At 41.7% G+C, this 20232-nt stretch overlaps 1 long non-coding RNA gene across 2 annotated transcripts in view; it reads left to right on the top strand.

The window, feature by feature from the left end:
- Positions 1 to 20017, top strand: part of LOC149125626 (uncharacterized) — a 61438-nt gene extending 41421 nt beyond the window's left edge. For both annotated transcript variants that reach the window (XR_016236728.1, XR_016236729.1), the window contains one exon: positions 19826 to 20017. This is a non-coding gene — a long non-coding RNA (uncharacterized LOC149125626). The remainder of the gene's footprint in view (positions 1 to 19825) is intronic.
- Positions 20018 to 20232: the final 215 nt, after the last annotated feature.

The raw sequence follows: 20232 nt of genomic DNA, 5'->3' as shown, positions 1-20232 counted from the left end.
TGGGAAAGTTCCTACACACCAGAACAAGGTAAGGGGTGAAGACCAGGGGAGCTGACCCAAGTTGTGAATTTGTTTATGGTAGGTGCCTTGTTCGTAGAGTTCTATCTTCGCAGGTCCTTCACAGCCAGTAGCATTTGCGAGGAAGCAAAGGCAGAGAGAGGCAGAGGACCGGGGGTGATCCCCAGCCTGAACAAACAGAATTCAGAAAAAGCATTCTTTTAACAAAGGAATTTCTTTTGGGGGAAAGAATTGATTGTGTATCTTGAAACTATTTTTGTGATGTTTTTCCCTCCTAGGGGCCAGTCAAAAATGCTACTTTTCTAAACCTTTGAAAAATTATGAGTGAACTGCTTGGCATTCCTTTCTGGTATCCTTATAGCTGTCAATATTTACAGAAGTAGATAATGCTAATCCATAGATAGAATAATATTTTTCAGTTTTTAATCAACATTAAATACATTAAGTATATTCTGAATCAATATTTTGACTGTGATTAGAGTTGATTATGTTAATCTTTAGGAAATAGAGGTTTATGTTGCGGATCATAGGGTCTAATAAGAAAATAAATTCACTCTCCAAAGTCTTTGAGTTTTAGTTTTTAGGTTTAAGATTTGTTCTGTTTTGCTCTGATTGTTTTGAATACCTTGTGGAATTGTCTTGCATTTAATACCTTAAAATACATTTCTTCCATAAAGGGGTGCAAAGGCTGCCTACACTTTGGATATCTCTTATTTAAGTGTTTCCCATATCTCTTAGAAGTCTTACTCCAATGGTGTTCCACTGACTAGTAAGATGGGAGCTGGCATTTGGACAAGGACCAGCAAGGTAATATGTTCTTTCCTAGTTTTCCAACTCTCTTTTAGGTATTTTGTACTATTGTTTTGCAATCTCTTTATCCTTTCAGAGTTTCTGGTAGCAGTTCTCATAACCTCTTTGTAACCTGTCGCAAGGTAGTCAGTTTTCCCTGCCCAGTAGGCAGCTGCCTATCTTTGTTTGGGTTTTCTTTGAAGAACCTGACACCAGAGGACAATGCGCACACCTATATACATTCAGCTCAATCTAGCAAATAATGCAACTCATGCCCAAGATTTAGCACCCACAGCCCAAAAAAATCTGATTTCATATATTATGTGATTTTAAAATCCTCTTGAGCATAAGTGAACTACTCTTGGTCTTGGCTGCTGGGCTGGGCAGTGAGGTCAAGGCAGGTCTCAAGCTTCTTTTGGACCATGTTGGCCGACTTGTCTGCTTTCTTGGCTCTCTAATGATGCATGGTGTCAGGAAACTCTTTGCTAGAAAGTAATGGAAAAACCCTATAGGGTCAGACATGGGCAAGGATGTCACGGCACCACAGGCCTTGCACTAGAGGACAAGAAATTGGGAGCCATTGTCATCATCCTTATGAATGGTACCACCTTCCACCGAGCCAGAAATTTGGAGTTATCCTTATTCCTCTCTTGCCCTCATCTCCCTCATCTTTCACATCTAACTTACCAGCAAATACTTTTGAATTTTACCTAAAAATGTATATTATCCTTTTTTTGAAAAATTTTTTTCTTTTTCCATCTCAATTTTTTTAAAAGATTTTTTTATTTTTTATTTATTTGAAAGATAGAGTTACAGAGAGAGGCAGAGAGAGAGAGAGAGAGAGAGAGAAGTCCTCCATCCGCTGGTTCACTCCCCAGATGGCCGCAACCACCGGAGCTGTGCCGATCAAAAGCAGGAGCCAGGAGTTTCTTCCGGGTCTCCCATGTGGGTGCAGGGACCCAGGGACTTGGGCCATCCTCCACTGCTTTCCCAGGCCATAGCAGAGAGCTGGATCAGAAGTGGAGAAGTCGGGACTCAAACGGGTGCTCATATGGGATGTTGGCGCGGCAGGTCAGGGTATTTTTTGAAAGGCAGAGTCACAGACAGAAAGAAGGAGAGATACAGAGAGAGAGAGGTGTCTTCCATTCACTGGTTCACTCCTCAAATGATTGCAATAGCCAGGGCTGGGCCAGACTGAAGCCAGGAGCCGGGAGCTTCTTCTGGGTCTCCCATGTGGGTGTAAGGACCCAAGCATTTTGACCATCTGTCACTGCTTTCCCAGATGCATTAGCTGGGAGCTGGATCAGAAGAAGAGCAGCTGGGACTCCAACAGGCACACTATGGGATGGTGGCATTGCAAGCAGCAGCTTAACCCACTGTGCCACAATGCAGCTTTGATTCTGTTCTATCTCCCTGTCACTTCTACCCTCCAGTGCAAAGCTCTTATTAGCTCTTTTTAAACAATATTTTATTTACTCATTTGAGAGGTAGAGTTACAGACAGAGGGAGGGACAGAGAGAAAGGCCTTTCCATTTGCTGGCTCACTCCCCAAATGGCCACAATGGTCAGAGCTGGGCCAGTCCGAAGCCAGGATCCAGGAGCTTCTTCCAGGTCTTCCACAAGGATGCACAGGTACAAGGACTTAGGCCACCTTCTGCTGCTTTCCCAGGCCATGGCAGAGAGCTGGGTCAGAAAAGGAGCAGCCAGGACTAGAACTGGTGTCCATTTGGGATGTCAGTGCTATAGGTGGAGACTTAGTTTACTATGCCACAGCACCAGCCCGTCATTAGCTCTTTTTCTTGTTACCCCATATCCACTCATTTCTTCATCTCATCCATTCTCTGCATAGTGGCCTGTGCAATATAAAACCTAAATGAGGTTATATCATTCACCTATTTAAATCCCTAGCAGCTTCTAATTCTACTCAGGATGAAATGAAAATTCCTTAGTGTGCCTTCAATGTCTTGAAGAATCTAGCCCTTGCCTCTCTCTTGGCACCCTCTGGCCACACTGGGATCCTTTCGATGTCATGAACACACCAAGCTCTGTCTTCCCTCAGGGGCTTTGTCGGTGCCGAGTGCATCTCCTGAAATGTTCTTCTCCCAATTCTGCACTGTTGATACTACCTCATTTTTTAGTTCTCTACCTACTTTGTTTAGAGAATTTTTCCTTGCATATCCTCTTTGAAGTAATTGTATCTCATCCCTTTTATCTCTTCTCAGTCCCTGTTTCTTTCTTTCTTTCTTTCACCTCAAAAAATGTGTAATTATTTTAGTCTGTTTATTTGCTTTTTCTCCTGACTCCCTACTAAGGCAGGGGCACCTCAAGGATAAACACCTGATCTGTCTTTTTGTGTTCACTCCTGTGTCCCCAGGGCTTTGCAACTGCTAAGCAAGTAATGCATCCTTGCAGCAAGTACTTAATTGAATGACTGAAATAATAGGTGCAGTCTTTTTTTTTCTTTTTTCTTTTAAGATTTATTTATTTGAAAGGCAGACTTAGAGAGTGAGAGAGAGAGAGAAAGAGAGAGAGAGAGAGAGAGAGAGAGAGAGAGAGAAAAGAGAGACAGGGAGAAATCTTCTATCAGTTGGTTCATTCCCCAAATGGCTGTAATAGCCAGGGCTGGGCCAGACCAAAGCCAGGAGCCAGGAGCTTCTTCCAGGTCTCCCACGTGGGTGCAGGGTCCCAAGGACTTGGGCCATCTTCCACTGCTTTCCAAGGCACATTAGCAGGGAGCACCAGGAACTCCAACAAACACTCATATGGGATGCTGGCATTGCAGGCAGAAGCTTTACCTGCTACACCACAATGCTGGCCCCAACAGGTGCATTCTTGCAGATCTTGTATGAATAGAACACTTGACTGTTGCACATACAGATGTTGCCTTTTTGTTTCAGATTGTTAAAGAAGTATCATATTTAGAGATCTTTCATTTTCAGAATCCTTTGAACTATCATTTTTCAAACAACTATCAACAGGTATCAAAAAGTTGAAGTCTACTATGTGCTATGTAACATGGCAGAGATGTAGCCAGGAAAGTGTCTCATTCTTTCATGAGTTTTCATTGTGCAAGAAATTTAAGACAATCCAACCATGAGCCAATAACCACAGATGTGGGCAAGGCCCTAATCACTTCTGGAAACACAGAGTTTCTTTTTCTTTTCTTTTTTTAAAATATCAGCTATCATAATTTAGTAAATAAGCATGACATTGATATTGATGAGGACTTTATAAGTAATATCCATCAATTGAAAAAATGACTTCCCCAAGGATTGTGACTAAGAAAACAATAAGGCATACTATTTAAAACATCTTTTTTAGGGAGAGAACGATCCAACATGGGAAGTGAGATACACAGCAGACCCATAGAATGGCAGATGTCCTAAACAGCACTCTGGCCTCAGAATCAGCCTTTAAGGCATGCAGATCCGGCTGAAAAGCCCATGAGAGTATTTTAGGCATGGAAAGCCAAGACACTCTGGGGAAAAAAAAAACCTAAATGAAAGATCTCCGTGAGTGAGATCCCAGTGGAAAGAACGGGTCATCAAAGAAAGAGGTACCTTTCTCTGAAGGGAGGAGAGAACTTCCACTTTGACCATGGCCTTGTCTAAATATGATCAGAGTCAGTGAACTCAGGGGGCTTCCATAGCCTTGGCAGCTCATGACAAGAGCCTAGGGTGATCACTGATGCCATAAGCAAGAGTGTCAATTTGTTAAGTCAACAACAGGAATCACTGTGCACTTACTCCTCATGTAGGATCTTTGTCCTTAGTGTGCTGTACATTGAGATTTAATGCTATAACTAGTACTCAAACAGTATTTTTCACTTTGTTTCTGTGTGGGAGCAAACTGTTGAAATCTTTACTTAATGTATGCTAAACTGATCTTCTGTATATAAAGAGAATCGAAAATGAATCTTGATGTGAATGGAAGGGGAGAGGGAGTGGGAAAGGAGAGGGTTGCGGGTGGGAGGGACGTTATGGGGGGAAGCCATTGTAATCCATAAGCTGTAGTTTGGAAATTTATATTCATTAAATAAGAGTTAAAAAAAACAGCAAAAAAACCCATCTTTTTTGTTGAGAATTGTTACTGCTGGAGAAAGAGACTTTTGCAGAGCCCGATGCTGTTAATTGCACAGTGTTTTTGGAGGATAGGTTTTTCTTGTCTCCTGGACATCTTTGGTTTATACTCTTCACTTTTCCTGGTGGAGAATATCCAGACCAAGCAATACAAAATCAGGATTGCACTGGGACACTTCAGGACGGTAGAAGGTCAGAAAAGGAAGAAAGAAGGAAAGAAGGAAGAAGGGACTTTGAGTATCCACACAGCACTCCTAGGCACTATCCAAGTCTGACTTCACGTGGATTGAAAGACAACCCCATCTAATCAATAAAGAAATGTTAGGACCACTTTTCAGATTCCAGGGGAGCTTGGATCAGCATCTAATAGGATATTTTCTTCTGTGCTTTTACTGTGCTTGCACTGCATTGCAAGGTATGTTTCCCAGGGCTAGGGTGGGGAGTTGAATTTACACAGGAATTTTACCAAGAATCTCATCAGCAGAAAATCTGCCTTTGCCTAAAATATTGCCCAAACTGAAGTTTGGAAACTTGAGGCCTCAGCTATTTTCTCCAGGGTCGTTGGGGCTCACTTTCCTCACCAGATATATGGGCAACTTCATTTTATCTTTTTACTTTCCATCCTCTTAAAGTTGATTTAAGATATTTTTATGTTTTGGTGAAAAACATGATTCTGGCAGTATGCACTTCAACATAATGTAACTAATAAGTCTAGTAGTTAATTGCAGCTGTTAATGCAAAGTTTGATGATCTCTCAGCTGGTATGATTAGCATATAATAATTTTTTATCATGGTGATACTGCATTTACTACCTTTCTGCTTTGAAGATGTCAGAAATCTCCTCTGTTCACTTAGACTTTTATGTGTTGAAGACTTTGCCTTTAGAATTTCAAGGTTTCTACACCATGAATGCTTAGAGAAAATTATTTGCATTTCTCCAGGCCACAGAGAATTACTAGTGTTTTTGGTCCTTGAGCTGTTCTGTACAGGTCAAGGGTAAGAGCTTTGAGATTGTCCGAGCCTTCAGCACAGGTCCATTAGCTGCATAACCTTGGACAAATCATTAACCTCACTGTGCCTCAGCTTCTTCATCTGTAATTGGGGATAATAGTGCCTGACCACTGTCTCCTGGAGTGGTTATGAACATCAGAGGAGAGGTGTGTGAATATGACTTGAAATGTTTAACCTGTCACATGAATTACAACTACATCTTGATGTTAGTTACTGTCTAAGTTAGTCCAATGTAGATGCTTAGATGAATGAAGGATCATAATTTATTAGACTTGCCCTTGTTTAGCAAAATTTGTTAATATGAGATTTCTAAAGTGCAAGAATCTCTAGGACTTTTAAATCTGCACTTTAATCACAAGAAATATTGGAGGAATACATTGTTGTGTAAAGGAACGTACTCCCTTAAGGAAACAAAGAAATTCTTTCTCTTTACCTGTGGGGAAAAGGCTTTGTCATATTGGTGATGTCACTTCATCCTTTTGGGAAAGGTAGGATGGTGGATATTGAGGCACGCTGATGGAAGAGAAAGCTTAGACAGGAGAAAACTAAATAAAAGATTTGAGATACCCTGACAAGTTTGAGGTGGAGCACAATACCTTGTTATCATGGACATTCAAATAAAATGAAATGGTCTTTGAACAAGAAGAGGCTAAAGAAGTCCCACTAAAGTGCCATGAGGCCGGCAGAAGAACAAGAACTTAAAGCCACCACATAGAGGTCAGAGGGTGATGGGGTGACTGGTTCTTACCACAATCCTTTTTTGATATCTGGACTCTCCAAATAAAGGCTGCTTTGTTATAAGACTTTTTCCCTGGTTGCTAGATTATCTCCTAAATTGAAACAGTCAACCCTTAATATAGTTCTGGCTGAAGCAAATGGATTATTTTGTTTGAATTGTAGGAATTATCTTTTTTTTAAAAAATCTATAGTTTATTTGGTAAGCAGAGTGTCAGAGAGGGAGGGAGGGAGAGGAGAGGGAGAAGGGAATGGAAAGGGAGAGGGGCAGAGGGAGAGGAAGAAGGAGAGTGAGAGGGAGAGGGAGAAGAGGGAGAGGGAGAGGGAGAGGGAGACAGAGAGATCTTCCATCCATTGGTTCATCCCCTAAGTGCCTACAATAGCCAGGGTTGGGCCAGAATGAAGTCAGGAGTCAGGAACGTCATTCAGGTCTCCAATGTAGATGGCAGAAAGCCACATACATAAACACATACTAGTGTTTATGGAAAGCCACATACATACCATCTGCTGCCTCCTGGGCATATTATTAAGAAGCTGCATTGGAAGTGGATCCAGGCACTCTGGTATGGGATGCAGGTATCCCAACCAATAGCTTAACCCACTGCACCACAATACCTGCCCCTAGACATTACCTTGAAAGGATTGGTGGGTGACTTCTGAGTGAGCAGTTTAGCTCCTAAATTCACAGACTTCTCTAAATGAGTCAAGAGTAAACTCAATTTGGAGTGGGTGTTTGGCGTAGCAGTTTAGATAGCTTTTGTTGGGGTGCCTGCAGCCCATATGGAAGTGCTTGAGTTTGAGTTCTGGCTTTACTCCTGATTTCAGCTTTCTGCTGATGTGCACCCTGGGAGGCAGCATGAGAGACCTGAATTTAATTCCTAGCTCCTGGCTTTGGTCTCTTGCCCAGGGCTGTTGTAGGCATTTCAGGAATGAACCAGCAGATGGGAGCTCTCTGTATGACTATCTGTCTCCCAAATCATCGAACTCAACCTGTTATCAATAGAAAGGTTCCATTGTTTTTTTCTGAGCAGCCCAAGGCACAGGTCATACAGTGATGCTGTCCCTGTGGCTACAGTTGCACTTCTTGAAGCCCACTTGAGGGAGACCCTCTTCCCCTCAAATCCACTCTGGATAAACTTTGGTTTCTTGAGGCCACTCAGCATCTTAAAACCAGGGCCTCCATTGTATATGTTTCCCCTTTTTGCAAATTAAGAAAAGTCAACCATTCTGGGTCTACTCAGCTCACAGGTGTGTGAAGTGATGAACATAAGATATCTTTGAGTCAACAAAGTCACTTCTTCAACCGAACAGTCGTAGTCTTGCCAAGGCTAGATTTCATCTCTCACTCACCCTTCAGCCAGAGCCATTGTGTAGTTCACAAACAATACCACTGTGTATGTCAGTCCTGGGTTGAATAACTCCACCTTCATCTCTTAAGGTCCTCTGCTTCGAACGATGAGCCCTCCTTTGCTTCCCTCTGTGGATAAGGATATCTTCTTTCTACTATTTATAGAGACAGTGCTTACATTTCCTTTTATTTTATTCATACTTTGGGAGTCTGTTTTCTCTGTGTAAAGGCTCATAAAAGAAATTGCTTTCAGTTTCTTCTCTTATCAGACTAGCTTGGACAAGGAAGTGGTTTCTGACTTGTTTTGGGAAACCAAACTGATGGATAAGGTGAAGAAGTTCCCTGGTGAAAGTGAGGCCCAGAACTAGGAAGATGTGTCCCTGTGCAGAGGTGAAAAGTGGCTCTACCTAATGGTGGGGCAGGTATGGGGCTTCAGATTTCTAGTGTTTATGGAAAAATACTTATAAACCTCATGTTTATGATACCCTGCTGGGGGACAATAGCTACTCCTTATTTTGTGCTGTATATTGTGATGTACCCCTATATAAGTCACCTTATGACAACAGAGGAGGGACCTTCGCCCTACAACAACTAGTATTTAGAGAAACCACTAGAATGTAAACATCAAGAAATAAAATCCTCTTTTTTAACCAGAACCTAGAAGTGTACCTGGTTGTATAGTAGATGCTTAATAGACTTTCACTGAGTGAAGGATACTGAAATTTTTTTTTTTTTTTGGACAGGCAGAGTTAGACAGTAAGAGAGAGAGACAGAAAGAAAGGTCTTCCTTCCGTTGGTTCACTCCCCAAATGGCTGCTATGGCTGGCGCGCTGCGCCGATCCGAAGCCAGAAGCTAGGTGCTTCTTCCTGGTCTCCCATGTGGGTACAGGGCCCAAGTACTTGGGCCATCCTCCACTGCCTTTCCGGACCACAGCAGAGAGCTGGACTGGAAGAGGAGCAACTGGGACAGAATCCAGCGCCCCAACCGGAACTAGAACCCGGGGTACCGGCGCCACAGGTGGAGGATTAGCCTAGTGAGCTGCGGCACCGGCCAGGATACTGAAATTGTAATACAAGTCTATCCAGCATATTGACAGCCTTAGCAATATGTCTAGTTGAGGGCTTTACATACATTAACTACTTTACAAAACAAACCTATGAGTTAGGTACTATTAACACCATTGTACAAATGGAAAAATTGAAGTATCAGGAAGTTAAATAATTTGCTCACTGCTAATAAGTGGTGAAACAGTTTTGAACCAAGGTAACCTGGTTTTTAATTAGTAGTCCAATCATTTGCACATAAATTTATGTTCTCAGACTTTGGTGTTGGTAATAATTATTGTTCCAGGTTGTATACATAAAAGAAGTCATTGTATTTTATGAGAGAGTTAATGGACTTTCAAGGGTAAAGTTAGCCTTATGAGTTAACATTAGAATTTAACCTCCTCATAAGATAAAACTACACTGTGTCATTTAATACTCATAACACAATGAGCTGGAAATGTGAACCATGGAGGACTCTTGATTGCAAGTACAGAAACATACTCTGATTAGTTTAAACAGATTTACTTTACTGAATCACTTGCATTCACTTCTAGTTGAATATGGAGGAATAGGGAGGGAACTTACTGCTGTAGTCTAGGGGAGAATAGTTTAAAAAAACAAAGTGGAGAGAGTGCCATTTCTGGGAAGGGTTAGGGAGAAAATGGCAGAGGAAACTCCATGCAAATTGCGGGCACACTGTGAACCTATGTGAAGGGTGTGGATGCACACAACTCAGGACCCCAGCAGCTGAGAGACTCAGCACCAGCTTTGGAGTGAGGTGAGACCAGACTGCAGCAGCCCAAACCACTGGCAATAAAGCTGTGGAAGAGCCTGGCATGGCCTGGCTTGAAGCCCTGTGGGGGACAGTGTACCTGCCAACTTAAAGGGAAAAAAAGAGGGGCATGATTCTCTCTCCATGACCAACTAGCATGGTGTCCTCTAACTAGCTGAGAGAGGGTGGGCACCATTTTGGAAATATGTAACAGCTGCGCCAGCTCATGTCTGAATCCAGCAGCCAGCTGAGAGATACCTGAGTCTGGCTGGGAGACTTGACAAGGTGCTGGGTGCTGGTGACTGTGGAGCCTTATGTGCTAGGACTGTAAAAACACTGGCTGCAAGGGAGGGTGCAGGCTGTGTCTGAGACTGGTCAGTCACTGTGAGCAGTTCTACATGCTTGGGGTTCCCTGATTCTCTAGTGAGGGTCATTGCTGCAGGATCTGTGTTCACACTGAGGACTGCATGGATCCTTTGTGTGGTTCTTGTGGCAGTGTGGATGAAAATTGTACCCACTAGGACTAGCATCCAGGCATTGGTCTCCTTTGAGGAGAGGAGGTGAGTGTGAGAATATGCCAACAGAGCAGAACAAACCTCCCCCCTGATTAAAAAAAAAAAGGGCATTTACCACACCCAACTTGGGTGTCACCCTGGACACTCCCCTGTGCTGAATAGAGCTCCCTGACCATACCCAGCACACGCCTCTGGGTATTCTCTGGAAAAGTGGACACTCCACTAAGCCATAGAGGCACAGACCAAAGGCAAAAGCTATCACAGGGGGAGAAAAAAAACCACACCAGTATCACCACAAATGCCTAATGATAAATGCAGCAATTCAAGAAACAAAAATAAGGAAGACAACATGACACCCTCCCCCTAAAAGAAGACACAACACTTTAATATTAGAATTTGAAGATGAAGAGATTAACAAAATTCAAGAAATTGATTGTAGGATTATTTAGAAATAATCAGAAGCAATTCATGAACTAATGAAAGCCATGCATGACATATGTGAAATGTTTCCCACAACACTGAGATGTTAATGGGAAATCAAAATGAAATATTAAAAACGAAGAATTCAACAGAACAAATAAAAAATGCAGTGGAGAGCCTTAAAACATACTTGGTGAGGGAGAAGAAAGAATATCTGAATTAGAAGACAAATCTCTGGAAATTATACAGTCAGACAAAAAAAAAAAGAAGAAATTAGAAAACTAAAAAACAGTGTTGGAGATTTATGGAAGATGTGGAAACAGAGAATGGATTAGAAGCCCTTTTTTTAGTGAATAATTATAAAAAAGTTCCCTAACTTGGAGAAAGAAAGGGACATCCAAGTACTGGAAGCACATAGAACTCCTAATTGACATGACAAAAAAAGATCTTCACCACAATACATTGTAGTCAAACTCTACACAGTAGATTATAAATTGTGCATGAGAGAAATGCCAGTTTAATTTCAGAGGATCTCCAATTAGACTCACAGCTGACTTCTCATCAGAAACACTACAGGATAGGTGAGAATGGTGAGATATATTCCAAGTCTTAAGAGGAAAAAAAAAAACTATCAACCCAGAATACTAAACCCTGCAAAGCTTTCATTTATGAATGAAAGTGAAGTAAAGGCCTTCCATAACAAGCAGAAATTGAAATAATTTGTCACTACCCATTCAGCCTTGAAAAAGATGATTAAAGATGTGCTGCACAGAAACATGGTCATCACTACAAAAGAAGGTAAAGGCAGAAAATCTCCCAGTAGAAGCAACAAGGAAATCCAAAGTAAATAATAGGAATATTTATGGGAAAATTGCAGGGCCAAGTCCTTAGTTATCAACAGGCACCATGAATATAAATGGCCTAAGTTCTCCAGTTAAAAGATACAAACTGGCTGAATGGATTAAAAAACAAAACCCATCTATTTTCTGCCTACAAGAAACACATCTTACCAACAAAGATACGAAAGTGAAAGGCTGGAAAAAGATATTCTGTGCTAAGAGAAACAAAAAAAAAGAGCTGGTGTAGCCATCCTAATATCAGACAAAATAGACTTTAACACAAAAACTGTTAAAAGAAACAAAGAAGGGCACTATGTAATGATCAAATGATCAGTTCAACAGGAAGATGTGACTATTATAAACATATATGCACCTAATTATAGGATACCTGGCTATTTAAAAGAAATGTTCATGGATATAAAGGGAAACATAGACTCCAATACAATAGTAATGGGAGACTTCATTACTTCACTTTCAGCAATGGACAGATCAACCAGACAGGAAATTAGCATAAAAACAATAGACACTATAGACCAATGGACCTAACTGATATCTAGAGAGCTTTTCACCCCATAGTTGCAGAATACACATTCTTCTCGTCAGTGTCTGGAACTTTCTCTAGGATAGACTATATGCTAAGATATAAAGCAAGTCTCGGCAAATACAAAAAAATTGAAATCATATCATGCATCTTCTCTGACCACAATGGAGTGAAGTCCTAAATCGACAACTCAAGAATCTCTAGATCACATGCAAACAAATGGAGACTGAAAACATGCTCCTGAGCCAACAGTGGGTCATAGAAGAAATCAGAAGAGAAATAAAAAAATTTCTGGAAAGGAGTGAAGATGACAATACATCATATCAAAATGTATGGAATACAGCAAAAGCAGCATTAAGACAAAAGTTTGGGGGCCGGTGCTGTGGCGTAGTGGGTAAGGCTGCGGCCTGCAGTGCCAGCATCCTATAAGGGCGCCAATTTGAGACCCGGCTTCTCCACTTCCAATCCAGCTCTCTGCTACGGCCTGGGAAAGCAGTGGAGGATGGCCCAGGTCCTTGGGATCCTGCACCTGTGTGGGAGACCTGGAAGAAGCTCCTGGCTCCTGGCTTCGGATCGGCTCAGCTCTGGCCATTGTAGCCTTCTGGGGAGTGAACCAGTGGATGGAAAACCTCTCTCATCCATAATCTATAAAGAGCTGAAGAAATTCAACAACTACAAAACAAACAATCCAGTTAAGAAATGGGCAAAAGCCTTGAAAAGGCATTTTTCAAGAGAGAATATTTAAGTGGTCAACAGACACATGAAAAAATGCTCAGGATCCCTAGCCATCAGGAAAATGCTAATCAAAACCACAATGAGGTTTCACCTCATTTCCACTAGAATGGCTGTCATACAGAAGTCAACAAACACCAAATCCTGGAGAGGATATGCAGAAATAGGTGCCCTAATCCATTATTGGTGGGAATGTAAATCAATGCAGCCACTGTGTTGGACAGTACGGATATGCCTCAGAAATCTGAATATAGACCTACCATGTGATCCAGCCATTCCACCTCTGGGAATTTACCCAAGGGGAATGAAATCATTTGAAAGAGTTACCCTCATGTTTACTGTGGTACAATTCACAATAGCTAAGATATGGAATCAACCCCAATGTCCATCAACTGTTGACTGGATAGAGAAATTATGGTATATATACACTATAGAGTACTACTCGGCAGTAAAAAAAAATGAAATCTTGTCCTTTGCAACAAAATGGTCATAAGTGCAAACCATTATACTTAGTGAAATAAGCCAGCCCTAAAAAGACAAATACTGTATGTTTACCCTGATCTGAGGTAACAGAGTACATAGCATGTAATGTATTAAACTCAAATGGACATTTTGATATTCATTGATTACTTACAGCCCTTGTCTCTTCCACTGAGGAACAGGGTTTTGTTTTTTTTTTTCTTTATACTACTTTTATTTTAAAGATTTATTTATTTATTTGAAAGGTAGAGTTACAGAAAGGCAGAGGCAGAGGCAGAGAGAGAAAGTCTTTCATCCACTGGTTCACTCTCCAAATGGCTGCAACACCAGAGCTGAACCAATTTGAAGCCAGGAGCCAAGAGTTTCTTCTGGGCCTCCCACATGGGTGCAGGGGCCCAATGACTTGGGCCATCTTTTACTGCTTTCCCAGGCCATAGCAGAGAGCTGGATCTGAAGTGGAGCAGCTTGGACTCCACTGGTGCCCATATGGCATGCTGGAACTGTGGGAAGCAGCTTTACCTGCTGTCCCCCCATACCATTCGTTGAAGTCTTACTTAGTGTAGGGTTAATTTTATGATCATTAAGTGAATTGAAAATAGATCTTTGTAAAAATTAATAGTGGGAATGTGCGAGCGAGGAGGAAGAAGGATTGGAGTGTGGGTATATGGAGGTAGGGTAGGGGAGAAAGTATAACTATGTTTGCAAATCTGTCTATATGAAATACATGAAACTTGTATAACTTACATAAATTTTTTTTTAAAAGTCAGAGTGATAGTTCAAGTTCTGGCTAGTATGCTTCTGATCCAGCTTCCTGCTAATGTACCTAGGAATTCAGCTTACGACAGCCCAAGTACTTGGGTCCCTTCCACCCAGATGGAGTTCCGGATTGTGGCTTCCATCTGGCATTTGTGGAGTGAACCAGTGGATGGAAGATCTCTGCCTCTGTCTCTGTGTCTCTCTCTGACACTCTGTCTTTCAGTAAATGAATAAATGAGTGAAAGATATATAATAAATCAGATGGGGTCCTTGCAGGTCCAGCAGAGAGCTGGCCTGGAAGAGGGGCAACCGGGACAGAATCCGGGGCCCCAACCGGGACTAGAACCCGGTGTGCCGGCGCCGCAAGGCGGAGGATTAGCCTAGTGAGCCGCGGCGCTGGCGCAAGTAAGCATTATTCTTAAAGTGTTCACATATCATGGTCCTCTTTTACCTGGAAGGGGCCAGCCTTACTTTAAAGATTAAATATTGAGGCTGGCGCCGCGGCTCAATAGGCTAATCCTCCACCTAGCGGTGCCGGCACATCGGGTTCTAGTCCTGGTCTGGGCGCCGGATTCTTTCCCGGTTGCTCCCCTTCCAGTGCAGCTCTCTGCTGTGGCCCGGGAAGGCAGTGGAGGATGGCTCAAGTGCTTGGGCCCTGCACCCCATGGGAGACCAGGAGAAGCACCTGGCTCCTGCCTTCGGATAAGCGCGGTGCGCCGGCCTCAGCGCGTCAGCCGTGGTGGCCATTGGAGGGTGAACCAACGGCAAAAGGAAGACCTTTCTCTCTCTCTCTCTCTCTCTCTCTCTCACTGTCCACTCTGCCTGTCCAAAAAAAAAAAAAAAAAAGATTAAATATTGAAGCAGGCTAGACTTTGGTTAAATAAAACAATTTGTGAGTTACTAATTCCAAATTCATAATACTCTGATTTAACACTCAGTTGCCATCAGTCTGACCTTGGGCCAGAACCCTCACATGCACAGAACCCAAGGCTTCCTGCTGTGTGAGAAGGGACAGTTAGTTCAACCCAGGCTTCAGATCCTGATCTGCACGTAGAGATCATCCCCTACTGTTGTTACGGCCTGGTCATGTAGAGGCGGTATGAATTATTCATGCAAGGAAGACAAATTAGAGTTAGAACCAGGTGCTCTGCCTCCCCTAGCGAGGACTGTGCCAATTATGATAAAGAAGGAGCTCTCACTCAATCAAGTCATGGCCATGCTGTCATATTGTACTTCACCCAGATTCCCTAACTGCACCGGGAAATGGATTAGTGGGTAATGAGATTGTTTTAAAGGTGATATAGTCTTTAAGAAACAGGGGGAGTTACTTCTGCTAGTGATTTTAAAAGTGAAGTACAGGGTTCACAGGCAATTGTTTTGATGGTCTTTGTCATGGAAGGCTGTTAAACAATGTAGATTCACTTTGGAGAAGCCACTGTTGTTTTCCAGGTAGAAAAATGAGTAATTCAGATGTTTTTAAACCAGAACGTACCTTGCTGGGGACTCATTGTCTTGGGTCTCTCAAGTTACAGAATTGCAAGGGACTGAATGATTTTGTCTGTCTGATTTGCCAATTATTCTGTGGTCACCTCGGCCATAGGAAAGTGAACAAACTGGTATTTTTCTTAGGTGGCTTCAGACCAGGTGTAACAACAGGAAAACATCTCATCACACATGTTCGTCATCCACCCCAGGGCTTCCATCTTAGGGATGAATGGTCTTGGTTGAAAACTGTAAAGGAATATAGTGAAGATTTTGAAGTTACATCTGTGCTGCTTAGCAGGGCAATCTGAAGGTCTTTCTGCCTTGTGTTATCATCTGTTCTCCAACTATCTAAAGTATAGCAACAAATTAACAATAAGCTTTGTTAACATTATTAGACTCTTTTAAAACTTCCTTAATCTTAGATATATAATCAATTATTAGTAAGTATTAAGCAGTTGCTATGTATAAGGCACTGTTGGAGCTGGAGTTCACAGTTGTAATGCTTTGATCTTGTGGAAGATAATGATAAAGACAAGTGATAGGCCAAAAGGAGATAAGCCATATCCCTAAGGAATGGCTGTTTATAGGGGCTGAATTTGGAGCTGGGCCTTGAAGAGAAAACACTACTCAGCTGTAGGAGGAGAGTGGCCAATACAAATAAGTAGCATGAAGATAAAGCATCATTGCACTCCCTAGGTCAAGGAAATGTGGCTTCCTCGGCTTAGAAGGTTTTGATTGTCCGAGGACATGGAAATGCCTGGAAAGCACAACTCTTATGTTTACAGCAGTCACTTTAATGACCCGTTCACCAGCATCCTCACCAATCCTCTCCTTCTTTTGCCTCAGGTATTCTTTTGTCAACAAGCTGTCGTGACTCCCACCATCCTCTTTATCTGCTTCTGCTCATGAGCAATGAGATTAACCACAACAAATGAGCTTACAGCTCCTAAACTTGCCCATGCTTAGGCCAATCTTTGCACTTGCCCCCATTCAGCTTCCTCTTGCCTTCTGCACCAGTTAGGATTCCAGACAGGAAATGAATGGCCCATTCCAAGGTGAGGAGAGGAGAATTTAATGAAAGGACCATTTGTTCCGGCATGGGCTTGATTGTTAGAAGCCAAGAAAGGAGGGAGAAGTGCTCTAGGGCTAGCAACGAAGAGAAAGTCACTCTTGTTCCCAAGCCTGTAGGGTGGAAGAATCCACTAAGATGTGTGTGGCTGTAAGAGAAGTCTTCTTACCAGAGCTGAGGCTCTGCAGCTGGTGGCCAGTCAGAAGACCTAGGGCAATAAATAAAACCACACTCTCCTTTCTCCCATTATCAGAACCAATCAAAATCTGGAGCATTAGGAAACTGGTCGTTGCTATCCATAATAGCCTCCTGTGGCATAGAATAGGGTAGAAAATACTGAGAATGGGACAAGAAGGGCAAAAGGAGCGCATACTGTACATATTCTTCCCAGAAGTTGTTTGGAACATTCACCATTCTCAAACTCCTTACTTTGTCTTTATTTTTCTTTTTCTCATAGTATGATTCCATTCCACTTTTTTTTTTTTTTTTGCAATGGGAATAAGATGTATTCTTTTATTCTGCTTTCCCTATTCTCTACTTCTAGATTTTACTAATTCTCACAGTACTATCATCTCTAATATCCCAAGCAAATTCCTCACTCCCAGACAGTATCATCCATCTGTGGCCATGACTCAATATGCATCACTCTGGAACCAACCTCCATAAATCATCTCCATTTTCCTCTGCTATGCTCAGCTTTTCCTATTTGTTTTTGTGCTTATAAATATATTCAGATTTCTCCCAAAGCAGAGCAATCTTTCTATAAGTTCTGGATGATCTCTTACCTCCAGTTGCTACCACTTCTGCTTCCTCCTTTTGCTACATGTCTCAGAAATAAAGAGTCTGTCCCTGTTGGCTTGGCTTCCTACTTGGATTACCTGCAGTTTGCATTCTGACTCCCTCCCTGCTACCCACTGACAATGCTCTGGTTAAAGTCTCCAGTGACCTTTCTGATGCCAAATCCAATTTGCTATCTCAAATCATCAACCTACTCCACCTTGCAGCATTTGACTTGAAGGCTGGGTCATTACTGGCCAGGTGAAGGCTATGGGGAATGAGCAAGATCTGAGTGCCTCAAGTGTCTTATTTAGGGCTTGCATTTCTAGAATCTAATGCATGCACAGTGGATCTGAAACAAATGTTTGCTGAAGGATAAGATGAACGAATAGAAAATCTTTAGTGTTTCTATGTCAGATAAACATATCTTACATGTAAACCCTGAAAGAAGCCATAACAATACTTCCTAGCAAAATAACAATAAAAATCAATGAACAAACTCCAAGGAAGTTCTGTTGTTGGATGTTATTGGAAATGAAAATAAGGTAGCATATGAGAAAGAAGAATGCAAAGAATACAGGTTGAGAAAAATGACCAATCATCACAAAATCAATTTGCTTTGTGGAAAATATAGGAAAAAGACTCCACACAAATTGACGTGAAAAATGGACACCTATTGCCCCTCAGGGGACCCATGATGATGTTACTGTGGAACTTACTTTACACTAGATAATGCAGTAGATCACTGTGACCTGAAACATAGGCATGAAAACCAATAAAGCTAATATTACCAAAATACTAATTTGACCAGAAAAGTATCATTAAATTGCCCCTGAAGTCACAGGGTCCTATATAGGTAACATATGCATTATAAAGTGACTTTACTCTGCAAAAGAAGTCCCCCTTCCAAAGATTATTCAGCTTGTATTTCCTTTAAATGGAGCACTCTAGTGTGTTTTATGTATTAAGGGGAGGGAGAGGAAGAGAGGAAGAGAGGAAGAGAGGAAGAGAGAGAGAGAGAGAGAGAGAGAGAGAGAGAAAGAGAGGAAGAAAGAAAGAGAATGAATTCTTTATCCACTGGTTTATTCCCCCAAATGCCTCTAACAGCTAAGGCTGGGCCAGCAGCCTGGAACTCCATCTGGGTCTTTCACATGGGTGATAGGGACTCAACCACTTAAGCTATCACCTATGGGTTCCCAGGATCACATTAGCAAGAAGCTGGATTGGAAGCAGAGTAGCTGGGGCATGAACCAGTTCTGACATGAGATGTGGTTGTTCCAAGTGACACCTCAGTTCTCTGTACCACGATGCCTGTGCTTCAGTGGGGGAATTCCAACTACAAATTCTGATAAAATTGAACTGATTCTCTTTGACCTTTTTGGGTCCCCAGCAGAGACAAGTGATAGTTATTCTTCAGCATCACTTGGGCTTGAGAAGAGTGCTGGAAGATAACACAATATCATTTATTATTAAGATTAGGAATGAGAGTCTGAGTGGTGATTGAAAACACTCATCTCCAAATGCATAGTCTTTCTTTAAGAGACCGTCTGGCCCTTAGAATGGCCTCAGCTGATTCATAGGTAACTATGATTCTCTATAAGTTATTTTTCTGTTGATCTTTAATGTTTAATTCTCTTTCCTCATCATCTGACTTTAATTAAATCTGTCTTTCTAATATTACTCATCACAAGTAAGCTTTTGTTAGCTCTCTGATGTGTTTCTTGGGATATATGTAGGTTTTCCCCCCAGGATTAATGAAACAGTTGGAAACTTGTGCTGTGACCTTTCCAGATTCTTCTAAAAGCCTCATAGAACAGACACTGCAGCTTCTGCTGAAATTACTCAGTCTACCCGTATGCTTTTCAAGCACCTGTCTTTTACTCTGACCTTCTACACATTACTGCATAGGTTAATGCTTTCCCAAGATGGTTTCTCTCTAGCTCAAGAAATTTAACTTTATGGGAAAGAACACGAATGACTTATTTCTAACTATTATTCCCTATAGAAGCAAGACTAATGTCTAGAGAATGTCAGGGCCCTCAGAAAAGTACTTAAGATAAGATTTGTATACATTTCTGTTGGTTTCAAGTGGTAGTGTGTTAAAATTGTCAGTTTCTGAAAACTGTTAAGAAGAGAGCAGCTTTTTTTTTTTTTTTTTTTTTGAAAGAAAAGTTATCTGTGGGACAAGGTTACTGACAAGAGTATTGAGAATTTGGGCTGATGTGTTGGGAGCATCTCCTAAGAGACTGAAACTTGAATTTAAAAGTAAAGAATAGTAATTAACAGTTTTTGATTTGGAGATGATTGACTACATTTTGAATCAAAGGATATAAAATTTGGAATTAAAGATATGTGGTGGACCTGTTTGATGAGATAGGCCCATTAACTTCCTTTTTTTTTTTTTTTTTATAGGCAGAGTGGACAGTGAGCAAGAGAGACAGAGAGAAAGGTCTTCCTTTGCCGTTGGTTCACCCTCCAATGGCCGCCGCGGCTGGCGCGCTGTGGCTGGCGCACCGCGCTGATCCGATGGCAGGAGCCAGGTACTTCCCATTAACTTCCTAATGCCCTCTTTGCACAGAAATATTTGAACAGTGGAGAAAAGTATAAAAGGTAAGACAACATTTATGCCACATCTGTATTTCAGTTTTGAGTCTTTTTTTTTTTTAAGATTTATTTATTTATTTATTTTTTTAAAACTTTTATTTAATGCATATAATTTTCCAAAGTACGACTTATGGATTACAATGGCTTCCCCCCCATACCGTCCCTCCCACCCACAACCCTCCCCTTTCCCACTCCCTCTCCCCTTCCATTCACAT

This window comes from Oryctolagus cuniculus, chromosome 7, assembly GCF_051225735.1.
Source record: "Oryctolagus cuniculus isolate XC-2025 breed Fujian yellow rabbit chromosome 7, ASM5122573v1, whole genome shotgun sequence".
Lineage (NCBI taxonomy): Eukaryota > Metazoa > Chordata > Mammalia > Lagomorpha > Leporidae > Oryctolagus > Oryctolagus cuniculus.
The sequence above is the reverse complement of the archived record's forward strand: the minus strand, read 5'-3'. Positions and strand labels throughout refer to the sequence as shown.